Genomic DNA, 19,176 nt, shown 5'->3' on the forward strand with positions numbered 1-19,176 from the left:
GGGCATGCTCAGCTGTTTTTAATTAAATGAGCTGATGGGAACGTAGTTCTGTTACATCTGAATTTTTCACCGTAGAGTTCCCTTATTTTTTTTACAGTTTGTTAACTTATTAGTAATGACAGATGTTATACATCACATCAAATTTCTTTCATTCTTCAGTTCGAACCTTGAAATTGGTGTTTGAAACAGTCATCCAGGTCTATGATTTCCATCCCTTCGATACTTTTCTCCCTAGACATTACACTTAGGCTCTTACTAAGCTCGAAATCGTTTTGAATTCCTGTATGAAAGACTGTGAAAGTAAAAACGTACGTCAGGCCAGTGGAATTCACTCTCCTTGACTTTGGGTTTGAAGGGAGTGCAGACTGACTCCCCAAAGGAGGAGCAGTCTTTATTAGATTAGAATATTGTTCTATAAAGTGTTGGAAAATGGACAGTGGTAGACATTTTATTAGCTTCATATTCATATATCAGTCAGTCTGTGTAAACAAATGAAGGAAAACTTTGTGCTGTGGTTGAATAATGTCCTATTGAGTGCGTATCAGGTCCATCACATGCTGCTTTAAGTGTCTTAAATTTGGAAAGCTCATGGGCCACAAAACAGGATCATTGTAGCCTCAAGGCCTCAAACCAATTTAGTAAATCATATAGTAAATCATTTATAAAATTTCACTTGTATGGCGAGTATTCAGTTTAGTGAAGGATAACCAAAAGTATAACTATTTATTTATTAAATTTATTAAATTAAATTTAATTATTATTTTTTATGTACACTTTTTTATGATACAGTTAATAACATGACAATAACAAGGCCCTGTTTACACCTGATATTAAGATATGCTTGGGTGATTGGATCACAAGTAGACAAGCGAGACACATTTCCGTTTATATCTGGTGTTTTAATCTTTCTCTTTTGTCCACTTTCGACCACTTCTTTCCAGATTATACGCAGGTATATAGGGGCTTTTTCTTTCAATCTTCAATTAGATCTTTCAATCTAATATTGCAAAATAAACTAGCGAAATTTGCATAATAACACAAAAGGAGACAACAGAAAATGAAATAGAGAGCGGCAGCTTTCGTTTCTGCTCTCATAGCCACAGAACTATGCCGAATGTTGTGGGGTTGTGTTTGAATCAGGACTAGAAAGAGAACATTGTGCATTTTCCTTTTTTTTCGCCTTCAAACCAAACTTACGATTTTAACCGGCAAAGTTTAAATCCTGTCTGGCTAGCGCGCTTTAACAACATGTCCCATAATAAGAGGAGAGGGCAGCTGTCTTCAGTGGCTATCCGAATGCTTTTAACCACACGAAATGGTCGAAAACGGACAAGCTCAAAACCTTTCAGACCCAGTTTACAGCTGTACATAGTGTTGTAATCTGATTAAATTGCACCTTAATTCCAGGTGTAAACATGGCCTCAGTATAGACTACCTGTTATATGAAAGGGAAGGTCACTGTAATAGAACATGTGGTGTTCAACTACACGCGTGGTAACAACTATTAAGGCTCTCTTGCACTCTAAAGTGCCTTTGTAAAGTGATCTGATATAGAGGGGTTTATGTTGCTGTACAAAGTGTGGTTCCTCTAAGTCTTCTTTTCATGCAGAAATCTGATCTCAGCATCTGAAGCATGCTGGAAAGCGAGGAGTCAGGGTTGAGTTGAAGTTCACGGTGAGAGATACATTTCCATGTTGAAGAGGTGTCTCGGGGTCGCACACACACCCTCATACTCGCATATATATCGATCCATCTCTTTAATGTGGTTGCTTATGTTGCTGCTGGCTATACTCACTGTACACACTGACTGATACTGCAGATAATATCTTTTGATTTCATGAAGGACTGTTGATGCACACAACGCTATCATAAATGAGGATCAAGTTGGATCAAGTGTGCATTTAAATTTGAAAACGGTTTAGTTTCCATACCTGGAGTTTATGAAAAGAGTTTTTAAAATGAAAGAAGACATTAAAAGTTCTCTGAAGGTCTCCTTTTGTTAACTTTATAGATATATTGCTTTGGAAATATTTAAGTGAACTGATATCTAACGAATCCATTTGCAAATTCGTTGTTATTACAGAATAAATTAACATTCCTTGAACATTATTAAAGCAAAATGCTTTGCACTTTATTTCTCAAATAAGCTGCACGGTGCAGAGCGATTTGAATGAGGCATAAAACAGATATAAAGTGACATGTTTTCTTTCTGCATTCCTTGCCAGGCAGCTTTATTGCTCTGTAGATGGGCTTTATGTCAAAATCTGCACCCTGCTGAGAAGGAATTCTGTAAAGAGCTGCCTTGTAGAAAGCATCGTTGTTCTCTTAGCAATACACAGACAGATATGGTTACTTAATATATCAGTTATTAATAAATGACTGGTAAGTGAATGGAAAATAAATGGAAATAGATTATTGCATGCTGTGGGTGTGACTTTTGGATCAAACAAATATATATATCCAAAGTTACTAAACTTTAGATGGCATGGTCCGATAGAACTCAATCTGACATAATGACATCATCACCTGGCGCGGCTGATTGGTTCTTTTTATATCAGCAGCCAAGGAGCTTGCTGTTCAATTTTAAAATACTTGGCTAGTGCTGCTGTAGCAGTTGCAGTGTGCTTCAGAAGCCATCCACCTTCCCCAGCTCCACCTGTATAGATATGCTACAGGGTGATTCATGTATATGTATGTGGGTTATTTCATATATGTGCAGCAGCAGTATTTCTTAAATGCTCACAGCATTATGTTGTGGATGTATTGGCAGTAGCAAGTCTTGGTACTCGGTATTTCAGCGTATCCCTATCTAGTATGAATGACCGGAAAGGTTATGGAAAATACACTGAAATTCATTGGTCATAAGAAGTGTGAACGCTGAAAATGGATTATGGTATGCTTTTCCCCAAAGCACGAAAGGTGGGTGTGACTGTCAGATCAAGCGGATCTTTCATTACAGACATGAAAAATCTAAATCAGACATCTGAGGTAGTCTGTGGCCAACAGTTTCACAGCTGTTGCTTGGTCAGTTCAGGTCCCGCTTTGCTTTTGATTTCCTGTCTTTGCTCTAGAGGTACAAAGCACCTAATTTGAACTTTGTAGAGCAGTTCAGTTTGCACTTCTTCTGCGAGACTCCAGTTCAAGTCCAAGTTTTATGATCTGAGCTCTGGACGGCCTGGTCTGGACAAATTTTCTTTGGCATGACACTGAGTGGGTGTTGGAGAGAAGTCATTGGTAAAGAGGTATGCGGTGCAACACGATAGGATTTGTGAGGTTCCACTCGGAAGATGGCCTTCATGAGTGTGTGCTGAATAATACGCCTCATCTAAACTTTGAGCTTTGGTGGGAAAGAGATGTAATACAGGGCTCCCAAAATGTCAAAATCCCTGGTAGCCCTTCGGGCAGGTACTCTTCAGATTTTGGTAGCCTGAAAATTAATTTAACTAGCCCAAATAAAATAAAGACCATAAATATCAATCAAAAACATTTTCAATACAAATATCAATGAATATTAAGGAAAGAGTTTTATTTTACTATTTACAAGGTATCTGCAGAATTATAAAAAATCAATTTAAGGCAATTTGAAAAATTATTTCTTATACCATTTAACATATTTAAAGCTGTCTAAGGCCTTAAAAACTCTTCAGTTTAGTTGTATCAAATTTAAGGACCCTTGGGAGCAATGTTCCCTCTAATTTTTTTCTTGCTGAGCAAAACTTTTCTCTATTGGGCGGACATTTTGAGCACCTGAGCAAAAGCATTCTTTATACCAGACCTGTACAGCATGCACACACAAAAGTGTGTAACTTTTAACTTTAATGTGCTATTTATATTTGATTTGACCCTTGCTGTAAACTAAATGATGTACATTTTAGGTTACCTGAGAAATTTTTTTTACTGTACAATACACTGCAGTTCAAAAGTTTGGATCAATAGTTTTTTAAAGAGGTTTCTTATGCTCGTCAAGACTGTATCTATTTGATTAAAAAAAATACTGAATATTATTTCACAAAATAATATTGTGAAGTATTATTGCAATTTAAAATAAATGTTTTCTATTTTAATATACTTAACAGCATCTATTTAAACTAACATCTATTTAAAATGGAAATCTTTTGTTAATGTCTGTATTGTCAATTAAAACAAAAGTGCACAAAATGTTTAAAGTAAAAACAAAACGGTTTCTCCTAAATGTGTGTGCCTATGTTGCAACACGTTTTAATATTCCAAGTCTTCCGAGGCAAAACAATTGATTTGTGAGAGGAATAGACGCGATCGCGATAAAGCTCATCCTGTGTGCAGTTTCTGTGCGCAATTTCAGAAAATGCCGCCAGAAGAAGCCTTACGTCAGCCTTGGTTGTGAAATGCTATTGGCTCTTGTGTGTCTCTTGACCAATTGCGTCACTCTACGGGACGGGAGTATGTTTTTGAATGAGATGTGAACGTGTTAACGGAGCGGGATCATTTTCAGCAATTAAAAACTTATGTTTTACTCTCTTCTTCGCATAAAGACTTTGTATAGCTTCAGAAGACTTGGAATGCAACACGACTTATTTGTAATGCTTTTATACTGCTAGTTTATGGTCAGTTTTTGCAATACATACCTGTGACTGCACTTATATTTGCCTGTTACGTGTTTTATATTGTTCAGAAGTGCTCCAATGAAAGTATAAATTTATATAAAATAATTTCTATTTTTTACAATTGTATGCAAACCATTAAACTAAGACAAACAACTGAAAACAACGGAGGACCCTGCAAGTAAAAAAAAATACGCTAAAGGGTAGGGGTGGGCGATATGGGAAAAATATCATATCACGATTTTTTATAGAAATATCACGATTCACGATTTTTATCCCGATTCTTTGTTAGTTTTACTATTTTGGTTTTACAAGTTGTCTGAGCATTACAGCCAAACTAGAAAGACAAAGATGCATGGCAGATATTTAGGCCAAAGTGGGTGAAGATAAAAAATCTTTGTCATTATTTTATTTTTCTTATTAAAAAATAAGAACAAAGATACACATTACAAATACACATACTATACAAATAAAACAAACAGTGCTTTATTTCCAGGTACAATAGGTGTATTTAGCAGAGCATTCAATGAAATTGAATGAACAAATATAAAAATAAAACACTAGATAGACTGATTCCTAAAGCAACTGTATTAAAGTTTTTCAGTCAAGAATAGTGAGTGATTTTTCTCTTTGCGTTTTGTTGTTTTGTTAACGTTAAATGAATAGTTCCCCCACAAATTAATATTCTGTCATCTGTCTGTCAATTCTGTCATAATGTTGTATTTTTATATCATCATTTACTCAAAAGTTGTTTTAAACCGGAATGAGTTTCTTTCTTCTGCTGAACATTTATAAATGCCATTTTGAAGAAGGTGGAAAACCAAACAGTTGCTGGTCCTCAGTGACTTCCATAGGATTTTTCTTTCCTGCTATCAAAGTCAATGTAGACCAGCAACTGTTTGGTTTTCCACTGAGTAAATAATGACAGAAATTCAATTTTAGGGTGAACTATCCCTTTAATGACAGTCGACAGCATGTTTAGTACTGTCCCTTTAAGAGCTGCACGCATCTAATATACAGTACAGGCACGCATCCGTTTCTCTCTTAACTATTTACTTTCATTTTAGAGATAACCAACTCAGTCTGTATGTAAACCTTGTGTGTTTTGACAGTATTAGCGCAAAATATAACTTAGTTGAGTAATCAGGCGCTGTTAGACAGGCGTTTTAGTGCGCGTGCTTCAGGTGTATGCGCTCAGAACAAGCGCACGTCAGACCAGCACGCGAATTAAACATTTAACCAGCAAGGCTTGTATGCAAATAATGTACTTTTGCGATCGCGAATAAGTGCAGTGTCCTGTCAGAGTAACTCTACTGCTGTATGTCGTGTTGTACAGTATATAGAGACGGCGGCGCCAGAACTGTATTTGACAATGTGTGCTGCAGCACGATACTACGATATTTCTTCAAAAGCAGATCGTGGAGACATTTTTATCGTCCACGATCAAAAATCGTCATATCGCACACCCCTACTAAAGGGGTACCCTGTGCATCAAAAAGTGACGCATGTGGTCCTGACCAAGCGTCAATATGTGATGAGTTGGGAGTGAGAACGTGTTGCATATTTATGCTTATTACAAGTTCACTAGGCTCTGAAGCATCTCAGACACTGAGGACTATAGAAAAATGTATTTCTCCATTTGGCAACTTTTCCCACTAGTTCACCCAAGTACCAGTGGTGTTGAAAGCTGCTCCGCAGCAAAGGGAAGTGATTGTTTTTCAAGGGAAATGTCTCAAAGGTGTCTGTGTTGCAACCCTTCCCAGCAAAAGGTTTGGCTGTTTAACAAAACGATATGGATGTATTCGGACCGCTGTTTTGTTTTAACCTTTGGATGTATACGGTGAAGTGCTGCCCATAGTGTCATGACAAAGCTCTATGTCCGTGAGGAGGAAACCGTTTGAGAGAGTTTGGCCACAGCAGAGGTTAGAGGAACCTGCAGCAGGAGAGCAGGGGCTGATTTATCCCAGGCCTTGAGTTTTAGCTTGAAGGTATATTTTCTTTGTCTGCCTGTTTTCACTGCTGCAGAGATTCAACATTAGAAGTTTAAGAGAGGAAGTTCATTGGATGTCCGTAGACACTTGGCAGAGCATGGCATTTAAAGATTCCCATACTCAACCACACTGTTTTTCTTTCCACAGAGCTTAAGTCTTTGCAAGTCTGAGAGAGGTTTGGTTATGGTATTGCTGCAGGTTTTCAGTATTTGAGTCATTCTACTGCTGTTTTTCCCCATACAGTGTATTAATAATCCAAAGGCAGATGTGCACATGGTATTTCTTGCATGCTAAAGCGCCATGGACTCAATAGGGATGCACAGATATTAAAATTCAGGCTAATGTGATATTTATAATTGCTAATTATATTCAGTTAGACCTAGTGAAAAAAGGGTATTTTTTTCTATTCATGAATAATATCAAAATTCTATATGGTTATGTCTAAAAATTGAAAACACTAAAAAATAATATATATATTTTTTTAAATAAACATTTTAAATGCTAAATTAAGGTGTCCCATTATAATGTACTGTCTGCAAAACAAATAATAATTTTCAACATTAATTTTTAAGCCTATAATTTGTAACTGTTCGGCCAATATGTGAATATAAGAATGCCAACGCCTGAATGCACAGAGGTCCCATTAGTTCATTAGTTTACTGTCTCTATTTAAAAGTTTTAACTAATAAATTATAACATAGAGCGTTTATACAAATATACACTTTTCTGTTATATATACTTTTCTAGTGACAGAACGCTATCACTGAAAAAAATTATACACTTTTTTTTTAAGGAAAGTGGTTGCAATCAATTTATTTTAGCTACATTTAAATAAAAAAAATTAGTTGACTAACTTTCAACATTTTTTTTATTAAATGTAGCTAAAATAAATGGTTTGCAACCACTTACCTTAAAAAAATTTGTATGATTTTTTTCAGTGATACTTTCTATTTCTATCTATTGTCGACATTCAGCAAATACAAATTCAGCTGTGAGATACTCAGAAATGTGCATTTGTAGACAAAAAAATTATAAAAAAGTATTTAAAAAAAGCATAAAAATGTATACTCTGTGTAAAACAGTTGGTCCGTGTGAATTAGATGTGTATAGGAGAGTTCAGCTGTCACTGGGCACCTACATTCAACAAACTTTAAATGCTGCACTATATCCAGTTTACTACTATGTCATATTCATGATGATCAGCCATCAGCCACCCTGCTCTCTAAAATATCAGCCATCAAAAATCCATATCAGTCGACCACAAATTATAATTTTTTTATTATTTTAAAATCCTACCATTAATTACTCACCCTCGTGTCGTTCTAAAACCCGTAAGACAACAATGCAACTACCACGTTCAAGGCCCATAAAGGTAGTAAGTACATCGTTAAAATAGTCCATGTGGCATCAGGATACTTTTTTGTGCAAACAAAACAAAAATAACAACTTTATTCAACAATTTCTTCTCTTCCGTGTCAGTCTTCGACACGCATTCATGAGAGGATCAGTTTTTTTGTTTGTTTGTCTTTTATTCAAAGAGAGATTTTCAAAGTTGTCAATGTGTAATGTTCAAGGAGACCTCGTGAAGAGTCTCAAATCAGTTCTGAACGTGTTGGAGGATTCTGGGCCAGCTTTAAACTCTTGTAAGCTCTTCAAAAGACTTGAGCGTTCATGCCAAATGACAGGATGATTACAGCGACCGCAGCGCACCCCTGATTAGTGACATGTAGTTATGTGAGGGAGTTGAGAGGAGAAGGATGCTTCGCTTATGTGGAGAAAGAATAAACAAGACCCCCCGCTGGACCAGTTTGATGGTGTGGTGCTTTGGTGTGGCATTCATGTAGATACCCGGTCTGCCATCTTTTACTTCAGGACTACCATTCTGGGAATGTAGGTGTGGTAGCATGACTACTGTGCTCTAAAATGGCTTATCTAAAATCTTTTGTTTAATTGTCATTTCCAGTAAAAATGTCAGAAAGTAGAATCATCAGCATTTGTCATTCTGCATCACTGGCATGTGTATTTGTGGAATCCACTTACAGAGACCGTTGTCTCTGATGGTTGTTTCCTGTAATGGGGAGCAGTTGAGAGAACAGGAAGTCAGTAGGCAGTTATTTCCATTGTGCCCCAACTTCTCTGATGAGGTCATTGCTTCCTTTTAGGAGGCCATGAGCTGCTTTATAAGAAGCATAATCTCCAGAATGAATGTGTAATGATATTGGAATCCTTTCATGTGAACATTTTGGTTAGTTGGGGAATAAAAATGTGAATGAAATGTATTTATGAATAAAAATGCTGGTGACATATCATGAAAACCTGACTTTTTCCTTGTTTAAGTGCTATAATCGGGTCCCTGCTGTATCTACCAACCCAGAAAACGAACAAAAAAGAACAACCCAGTAATTTTTTTTGGTAAGCCTTTCTCTGCAAGCTTGTGAAAAACGAGCGTGTCAGATTTCACTCCCTCTGTGATGTAGAAAGGGGGTCTTATTATAATATTACCGCCCTTTAATCTGCATGTTTCCACCCACGGCGCCACCTACAGTGTACCAGTTCTAACGCCATGGCGGAAGTTTGAACAAAACATGCTAACTGTTCTGTCTTTGGCTGCACTGATGAGCACAGAACACTGTTTACAGTCTCAGCCTCAGAGGAGACAAGAGAGCAGTGGATTTATTGATTTATTTACTGTATAGTGCTGCTGCCACACAGATCTAATATAAACATGCGATTTCTTTCCCAGCTGTTTTCCATAAGCGACAGTTTTTGTAACTCATATGTGTTTTTAACATAAACTTGTGTATTTGATAGTTTAAGTGCAATGACACATGAAAGAGAACTCACATGCCATGTGACAGCCACTTTCTGTGCGCGTGCTTCATATGTGTGCACTCAGAAAACAGTAAATCAGAAGTTTAACGAAAATGGTTTAAAGCACATGATTTCAGCACGATAGACATGATAATCAAAACCAAACAGATGTTTTTTGGCAGAGTCTCTGAATAACGAACTGTAAAGGCACAGCCCTATTCTGGAAAAGGGGTCAGGGAACAGCAGCTCATTTGCATTTAAAGAGACTTCCACTCAAAATGGGCATTTTCAAAATGATATAATAAATGATCTGTGGGGTATGTTGAGCTGAAACTTCACAGACACATTCTGGGAACACCTGAGATTTATATCACATCTTGTAAAAAAGGGCATACTAGATTAATGGCAATAAAATTATTGCCATTGACAATTTAAAATTCTGTCACCATTTACTCACCCTCATGTTGCCCAAAACCAGTACTTTTTTTTTTTTTTGTGAAACATAAAATAAGATATTTTGAAAAATGTTTCAGTGTTTTTTGTGTGTCCATACAATCAATGTCAGTGGGGTCCAATGTTGTTGTTTTTTTTTTGGGGGGGGGGGGGGGGGGGGGGGGGGGTGAACTTTCCCCATTAGGAAGTAGAAAATTTATTAAAACCTGAAAATTATTTCATCATTTATACTGTTCCAAATATGTATGACTTTCTGTCCCCCGTGAAGCACAAATGAAGATATTTTGAAGAATGGTTTTGGTTACCATTACCAAAATAAAACCTTGAGACATTTCTCAAAATATTTTCTTTTATGTTCCACAGAAGAAAGTCATACAGGTTTTGAACAAACCGAGGTTGAGTAAATAATGACAGAATTTTTATTTTTGGTTGAATGAATCTCTTTAATGCTATTTTAGGTAAGGGCAATTTTAAGGGGGAAAAAACAAACATCCCTGTCCATCCACATGTATGGAATGGGTCGGTGGAAGACAGATAACCTGTAATATTTCATCCAGACTATGACAGGAACTCTGTAGAAGTACTCCAGACCTTTTCTGGATTAACAGTATGTTTCCATTTAGCCACGAAATGCGTGGCCCAGTCTGCAGATTAGCTATTTTAGGTTTGGAGATTAGATCAGTGCAGCACTAATAAGAATCTGTGAATAATGAGCTTTGAGGCCAAATGCTTTGGCTGCTTTTCATGTATAAGGCATAGGGATCATTCGCGTCCAGCCTGGCATCTGACAGCCACTGTGAGATTCGGTTGCTTAGTGGGCCAGCCAATCACAATTCAGTATGACTAGTTTCTTAGATTTTACTTAATCTGTTAATCCTCTGCCAAAAGACCCATTTAAAGATGTATTTGTGATCTTGTGGAACCACTTACAAAAAATGTTCCATTGTCTTTGCCTTGCACACAGTTCCTTGTATTTAATTTTCTCTGGACGTCATCTGCTAATGTAGAAATTTGTGTGCAGGCAGAGTGTACATGTGGTTAATTTGTGTAAGGGGGCCCAGGCCAGGATGAGGGTGATCAGGCTTCAGACTGTTTCTCCAGATCCTCTCTGCTTTATGCATCACCAGCCAGGCTCTCCAAACTGGGGAGGGGAGCGAATGAGAACAGGGCAGACTGGTTAGGAACATGAAATGCATTTCCTTCGCCTCCTTTACTGTGGCAAGGCCCTGGTTTGAACACCAGATGTTTGAATATTTCCTTTATGATGTTTTCGATTAAATAAGATGAATCCTGGACTCATAAGGAGGAATATTTCTAGAACAATATTTATGGTGACATGGTTACTTCACTTTTTTTAATATGATAATTAGAGAGTGAAAACATCAAAGAGGTGCGGTGGTTTGACTCAGTATAGTGTTATGAATAAATGCACGCAATAAAATAAACAATGCTGATGCCGGAACTGAACATGTTTTTCTGCACCTAATACTTTGACACCTGATACTGCTTAAGATGGTGAACTTTAAAACAACTTTTGAACTGTGCAATTTTTTTTTGACATGCTGGATAATGCAGAACGCATATAAATTGCTTATTAATATACAAGTTAGTGTCAGAATAAAGAGGGATAATGTGATTAATTAGTCCATGTGTTCGCTGGTAGTGCATGAGCACAGCTGCTCTTAAACGCACAAACGCTGCAGAGCCCCAGAATCTCGCATGAGAAGCACCGAAGGCATTTTAATCAAAACAAGATGCCCCTCTGGAAGCTGGAAGGGGCACAGCTGAGACATATGCAGGACCAGCGTCTGTCAGGAACTGTGGTTAGACTGACAGATGAGCCAAGCGCAAGGAGTGCCAGGTCTGTCAACAACCTCTGAACGACTCAAATGCTGCCGCTGCAGATGGAAAGAACCCTCTCTGCTGTCATGTACCCTAGTACTTATACATTTATGATTATTTCATTTTCTGGCGTGACGTTTGAGCTTAATAGTTCTGACACTTAAGAAAGCAAGTTTGGTGGAATCAAAGTCCAGCAGCAAGGGTCTCTGGCCCCCGACACCACAATGTTACAAGTTCCCAGGGTTGTGATGTGAGATCGGATTACTGTCTGCTGCCAGAGGCCATGCTTGGTGTCAAAGTGGAAGAGACACATCTGAAGACATCAATTTTTGTTTCTTTTAAGTAAAACAATGGTGAGATTGGAGACCTGAGGTCAGAAACTGAACTGCAAGAGTATTAGTATGTAAACTGCATTATTTGAGAAGCTTTTTTATATTAGAGCATCTGTGTTTTCTCTCCAAATAAAATCACAAAAGAGTTCTATTCTGAGAGTAACATGTTACAGGCCCTCAATAGAGAGAGTGAACAATATTGGAACACTTTCAGTTTATTACTTGGTATTTTGATTGAGTTAGCAAGTTTTTTCCCCACCCTGGTTAAAAGGTATTTTATTGAATATGATTAACTCTTTCCCTGCCATTGACAAATTTTCCAGCTTTCTGGTGAACAGTAAAGAGTATTTCTGAGTATTTTTCTGAAAGAGTATTGAATGTCTGGATCAAAACACGTCAAAGTCGACACTGATAGCCTTGTGGGCAGTGTGTCGACATGTTGCGCTGTTGTACTTCTGGCGTCCCGTGTTCGAGTCCCGGCTCGCAGAAATTTCCTGATCCCATCCCCCCTCTCTCACTCCAGCTTCTCTTCCTGTCTAACCACTGTCTATCAAATAAACGCAAAAATAAGTCTTTAAAAAACACGACAAAGAAGGAGCAGAACCAAGTGATCACGTATGTCAGCAGATGCATATGTAAAATGACACGATCATCAAACATTAATCGTTATAGAAATCAAAACTACGTAACGAATGAAATGATGATCCAGGAAGTGGTATAGGACTGTGTAAGCTTTAAGCCCGGTACACACCAAGCCGACGGTCGGCCGTCGGGCAGTTTTTGTTCGTCGGCCGACGAAGTCTTCTCAGTGTGTTCCGCGGCGTCGGCTGAAGTTGGTCCTCGTCGGCTTGTTTTCGGCCGATTCGACATGTTGAATCGGCGTCGGGGCTCGTCGTTCAGTCGGGCCATCTGATCATTCTGATTGGCTGTTCAGCTGGCAAACCAGTGCGCGAGAAAAAAAAACTCCGGAAGTGAAGTTAGGGGTGTTGATGGAAGTGATCTATTGCATCTATGTTTTGATCATTGTTCTGAATCTGATCTATTTATAAAAATACAATTTTCTCAGCTTTTTGTTCAAAATGTTGTTTTTCATGAAATTTACCCACATTCAAATGTTGAAAAAAGATTACATGAAGCTAGAATAAAACCTTTTTGTTTGTTTTGTGTTGTTTAAAAGCAGAATTTTTTATTCTATGTTCAGATATTCATACAACAAAATCATCTGGATGCCATGAATCTTTCTTAAAAATATCAAAAATGCTGGCGGCTGGCAACCTTTTTTTTTTCCTTTTTTTTTTTTTTAAATGCTGGCAGGGAAAGAGTTAATATATTCACAAACACACACATACACAAACAGTTTGAGGTCTGTCATATTTTATAATGCTTTTGAAAGAAGTCTGTTATGCTCACAAAAGCTGCATTTATTTGTGTCATGTTTTCTTTGTTTTGTTTATTATGTTTTTTAAAATGTAATTTATTTCTGTAGTGGAAAAGGTGAAGTTTCAGCAGCCATAACTACAGTCTTTAGTGTCACATGATTCTTCAGAAATCATTCTGACACCAAATATAATTTATATAAATTATATTAATGTAAATTGTAATTAAAATATATATTGACATATTGTATCATATAATATATTATAAAATATATGGCCTATACATATTTTTTTCTTTACAATTAATTTAATTCTGCCGCCTGTTTGCTACCTCAATACAAATGCAGAAATTGGAAATTAAAAGACATCCTCAATTCAGAAAAGGACACACTCCTCTTTGCCACTGTGCATAAATTGAACAAACATGATTTCACTCCATCTTGTATCCAGACACTCATGATAAAAAAAGCACGCTTTACAGGGGAGCGGTGACAGTATTTCTGGGAAATGTATTTGGAGTGGGGCTTTTCTCACCAATAAGAATAAAATTGAAAAACTGGAGTGGACGGATCACAGGATGCTTTGAACTGGGTAGAAAAATGTCTGAATTTGCTCTTCACATACTCTGATATCAGGTAGCCTTTTTTTGGAAAAAGTGGGGGTAGAAAGAAAATAGCTTTTGGGGTTTTCAGTGTAATGTAGATGTGATGGATTATATAACAACATATTTGCAACTTTGACTGATGTGTCGTTTGCAGTTCTGAAATGTGCACTGCATGTTTAACGCAACTGCCGGAGCCAAATTTTTTGTTTTGGCTAGAGGTGATTCCCCTGATAGTGGCCTGTGTGGAGCTGTGCAGTCATCTGTGCATGAGTAAACAACAGGAGTGAGTAGGCCTGACCTCCTGTTCACCTCCACTCCAGACCCTTTGGAGTCTGCTCAAAACATAGAAGCTGGCTCCAACTCCAAACCTCTCATTTTCATCCTTCAAAAGGTTGAAGATTTCCACCGAGATTATGGTTAAAGAGTCCTGTCTTAAGATAAGCACCAATTTGCATTAGGCATATTTGAGAGCTATTACCCCTGGAACACTTCTGAGATGAAACGACTTTTGTTGTCAAATTTGTAAGCGTGATTCCCCCCAACCCCTCCGTTTCTGGCTGTTTTTCCATTAGGTGTTTTCAAAAAGAGTTAGAACATAGCATATCCTTGAGATCAGATTTGATTATTCAGAAGCAGACTAGAAGTATGTATGAATAAAGGTCTTAAAGTTCAACAGCAGGAAGCTTTTGTAACAGGAACAACTAATCAATCCCAGAGCTGACAGCTATGCAATTAACAATTCTTGTACGGGCCACATGAGCAGCGCTGTCTCGGATTATAGAGGTGTGCAGGAAAACATTCCCGGTTGACATTTTTCAGAGGTCAGTGAGTGACGGGATGCTGAACAGCTGGAGGAGTGACGAGTCTGAGAGTTCACAGCAGGCTTTGCTTAAGTGAGCTACAGGGTAAAATGGCATTCCTCACATTCTCGTCTGTCATTTTTTTGGTCTGTGTGTTTAAAGGTCTTTACCTACACCAGTCTCAATGCCAGGCGATGAGAAGACTAGACAGCTCAACCTGATATTGAACATTTGCTCTCAGTCTTTTGGGGAAGTTTAATTGCATGCTTTGTGGTAGAGCTTTGGCAGAGTTGTGTTGAATGGGTCACAAAAATGCTGTGTTTGGTTATTGTTTGGAAATTGTTTGTGTTATTTGAATGTTGCAGCTGAAACTTGAATCCCTGATCATTCAGATTGTTATTAGGGCCCGTAATAGAAATAGGGGGGCTTAACAATTGTTTTTGTTTGTGGGCCCTCAAATTTAATACACTCCTGTTGAAATTGTTGTTGATATTTTTTAGCCTTAAAAGGTACAGTTCTCCCCAAATTCGAAAAAAAATCTATCAGTGGAGCACAAAAGAAGATCATTTAAAAAATGACTTGGTGTTTTTTGGACATTCAGTGACAGTCAGTGTGGTCTAGTGTAGGTTGGACCCCATTCACTTTCATTGTATGAAGGAGAAGAGTTTAGAACAACACAAGGGTGAATAAATGATGACAAATGTTTCATTTTTGGGTGAACTTTCTCTTTAAACATCTTGTGACTGCTATATTTATTTAACAATTGAAATTAAATATCAAAACGGTTTGCAACGGTCGTTTGTTGCGTCCAGCGTAAACAGAATTGAGCTGTTGCGGCACGATGCGAAGCGACAACTGTGGCATCTGGTGTAGACACTGTGTTCTTCCAGCTCCCTGGTATCTTTGATTCAAGATTTGAAAGAAATGCTGGGAAGGTAAACTGTGTTACTTGGGTTGCAACCCTGATTTAAAACAGGCCTATTTAAACAGGATTCTTTTGCTTTGAAAGACTGGAGGCTTTGTTTTTGTCTGTATTGTTTTTTTTTTTTTGTCAGAGCAGGCATTTGTCAGTGGATTTGAAAGGCTACTTGACATCTTGTCTCTAGAGTAGTTTTATGTCTTAGACTCTCATTACACCTGCCTGGAATACCAATCCACAGTCTATTATGCGATATTCGTGGACTTCGCCTCTCTGCTAAAAAGAGGAAGAGGCAACCCATGAACATTCAAACAAACAGCACAGAGGCTTTTCACATTTTTCAACATTTAACTTCCATTGATTTGTAGGAAAAACTGTTTAAGTTGTATATTGACATTAATGACATTTTATTTTAGCTTCAAGTTTCATGTTTTCACCTCATTTTATTAGATTGCAACCAGAACAGGCATGGAACAGTCTTAAAATAAATGCAATAATGAGATACATTTCGTGGCTTGAGGTAATTATGGCCCCTGTGGCATTATATGTGGTTTTGGGTTAAATTTGGCAAAGTTACTCCTTTAAACCAGAAGTTTTGGGGGATTTAGAAGAAAACAACTGGAGCAAATAAAACTTGGAGGCTAAAAGAGAGAGTTCTAGAAACTCGTGGATTTGTAAAGACCAAACAATGTATATTCAAGAAGGATCGTAAGAAAATGAAGCTCCAGAATTGGGTTTCTCCATATGTTTTTGGTCATTGGATTGGTGTCGAGGTTTCACCGATGAACCATTGATTTAAAACTAATGGAGGATTAGTATATTTTTAATCCTGTTCTTAGCAGCCTGACACACTTCAGTATCAGCACGACTGCTCTCCAGCCCTCAGTCCACAGAGCTTTAAGCTGCTGAAGTCCCATTGTGTGCTTGAGTAATGCGTTATTATGAATGTGTGAGACAGACACTGGCACCCTGATTGCAGTTGCTGCTTTACTGTTTATTCAATCTGTCGAAGAAAACTAATTATGTATTTGAGTGTATAAACTGTTAACTCTGGAAATTTTCTTTAAGCCTCCTGTTGAGTTCTGACAATAAGCAACTTTACACTTCTACCATTTAGCAAGATGAATTGAGCAAGACAAGCCTTGGTGGTTAAAACCCATGAACAACTTTCGGACATGAATTATTATTATTATTTCACATATTTATGGCAAGCAACATAGTGACACTAATCATGTGAATGAACAAATGGTCAAATTTGAACAATGAACAAAAGCAAATCTGAAATTCATTTAAAAAAAAAAAATGCAAAACAAAATCAATAATAATAATTAAAAAATGCAAAGTAGAAGCAAGTTCACTTGTGGTCTTCAACTGATAAGACAGCAATAAAGTCCAGGTCAAAACCAGTTTGGCCAGCTAATGCTTTGGCTGATCAACCAGCTTGAACCAGCTAATGGCCATAAATTAAACCATGTCAAATCAGCTACTGGTTTAAACTGGATTTTCCAGCAGGGTTGCGATTACAGCTTTGAAAATGACCAGCACTAGCTCCTCCTACTGTTTGTTCAATGAGAGGCTGATGTTTTGTATTAGCTATGCAAGGGAATAGCGTCTCCTCATGGCAGTGTAAGTCAGCTGGTAGTGAGGGCAGTAATCTAGCGTGTGAGTCAGGGCTCAGTGCCAGCCTGCAAGGCCATTTCCAATTCTTCGTCTCTAGTGGTGACATTAAAGCGTAATTGGCTTCTGCTTCTTCTGCCAACTGTAGTGACTCCCCATAACATTAAGGGACTTTGGCTGCTCAGAGTACTAAGTTTGTGAATGTGGTGGCTGTAGCCATTCAATCCAAGCTAAATGTCTCACTCTCTATATTCCCTTCTGGCACTTTGAGTTATATGGGGGGTTTGTCCTTACTGGGTTTTTTTTTCTTAGAGGATTTTGTATTTACTTTTTTATTGAAGAGAATAACCAGTCCTAAAGAAAATCTATGAAATTAAATGTAATGCATTTTTACGCTGATAATACTGATATGTACTGAAATACTAAGTGTGGACTAAGAGTGTAAAATAAATAGTCTGATTCCCAAATGAATGACATTTATGAACCGGTTCTTTTGAATGAATCACAAACATTCAACATTGTCAGTATAGTGCGATTCCAGAACGAATTACTTTAAAGAGGGGTTCTTTTTAGGAAATGAGAAACATGCAGCGCAAAATATAGTCCGGATCCTGAACGAATGATTGTAATGAGTTGCATCTTTGTAATGAATCAATCACACACAGCTTAGAACTGACCGTGAGATTAGCTGGTTCCCAGCTAAAAGGGAACATTATGAGAACTTTGGCTAACATTTTAGTAAGGTTCTCTCAAAATTATGTACAAGCGTTATTCCAGTAATTTCAATAGAACATTCATTTAAAATGATCTTGTCTGTAATAATGTTCTTAAAACGTTAGAACAAAAACATTATTTATACGTCGTTCATGGAATGTTTTGGGATGGATTTTTTTTTTTCCCTGAAATGTTTAATTTGACATTCACTTAACATTTTTAGCAAAGGCCAAGTATTTTAGAAATTGATGCTGTGACTGAAAAAAGACTGAAAAGTCTGTGTAACACAGCTTTGGCAAGAACTGATTTCGATTGACATTATTGAAATTACATTTTCTAGAATAGAATAGAATAGAATAGAATAGAAATTGGCTGTGAAGTCACACTTTTTTCCTAATATTTAATCCGTTTTTTTTGTTGATCAGTGGGCTTGAACACCTCGTGATGTTATGGAGATGTGATCTTATCAGAGGCAGTGCTTGAAGACTGATCCATCAGTGTGCCAGCTTGCTGGCTCTCATATTCTCATCTATGGAAGTATATCCCTCATAAATGGGATATGATCATGCGTTGCTGTTTCCCATTACTCAACACAGCACGCTGTGAAACTGTAGGAGACTAAAACATCTGTCAAAGGGAACAATGGGGTCATCATGCCCATAAATGAATGGAAATAACAGACTTATGGCTTGAGTTTTGCTGAACAATGCATATTGTGGTTAAGCAGCTTGCAGTTTAATCAAATGGAATAATAAAAGCGTGGTAGCCCTTGATCCTCATCCAGTCATTACTGCCCTGATGGTTTGGGAAGGACTAAATAAGGCCTGATACATTATATGGGGGTTCAGTGATATTAGGCACGGATCGGGCCAGGAGGAAATTCATGGGAGATTAGTATGTGAATATGGTTTTTGCAGGCCGTGTTTACATGCTAGATCTCAACAAGCCTGCCAGAGTAATTTTTCTTAAAGCTATGAAACACTTTCTTCCTCAGTCATCATTGCAGGATGGAGCCAAGGGTATCGCTTGTGCAGAAAGACAATGCATTAGCTGAGGAAATGATTTGGAAAGGAAAGACTGCGATTTGTTTACATTATTTCAACAACTTGTCTGTGTTACATAATGATGTTCTCAGAA

The 19,176-nt window shown here is 37.5% G+C and overlaps 1 protein-coding gene across 2 annotated transcripts in view; it reads left to right on the plus strand.

The window, feature by feature from the left end:
- LOC306846310 (F-box/LRR-repeat protein 7-like) overlaps positions 1 to 19,176 on the plus strand; it is a 34,386-nt gene that overhangs the window by 7,617 nt on the left and 7,593 nt on the right. The window lies entirely within an intron of this gene.

Source organism: Barbus barbus (assembly GCF_936440315.1).
Source record: "Barbus barbus genome assembly, chromosome: 26".
Taxonomy (NCBI): Eukaryota; Metazoa; Chordata; class Actinopteri; order Cypriniformes; family Cyprinidae; genus Barbus; species Barbus barbus.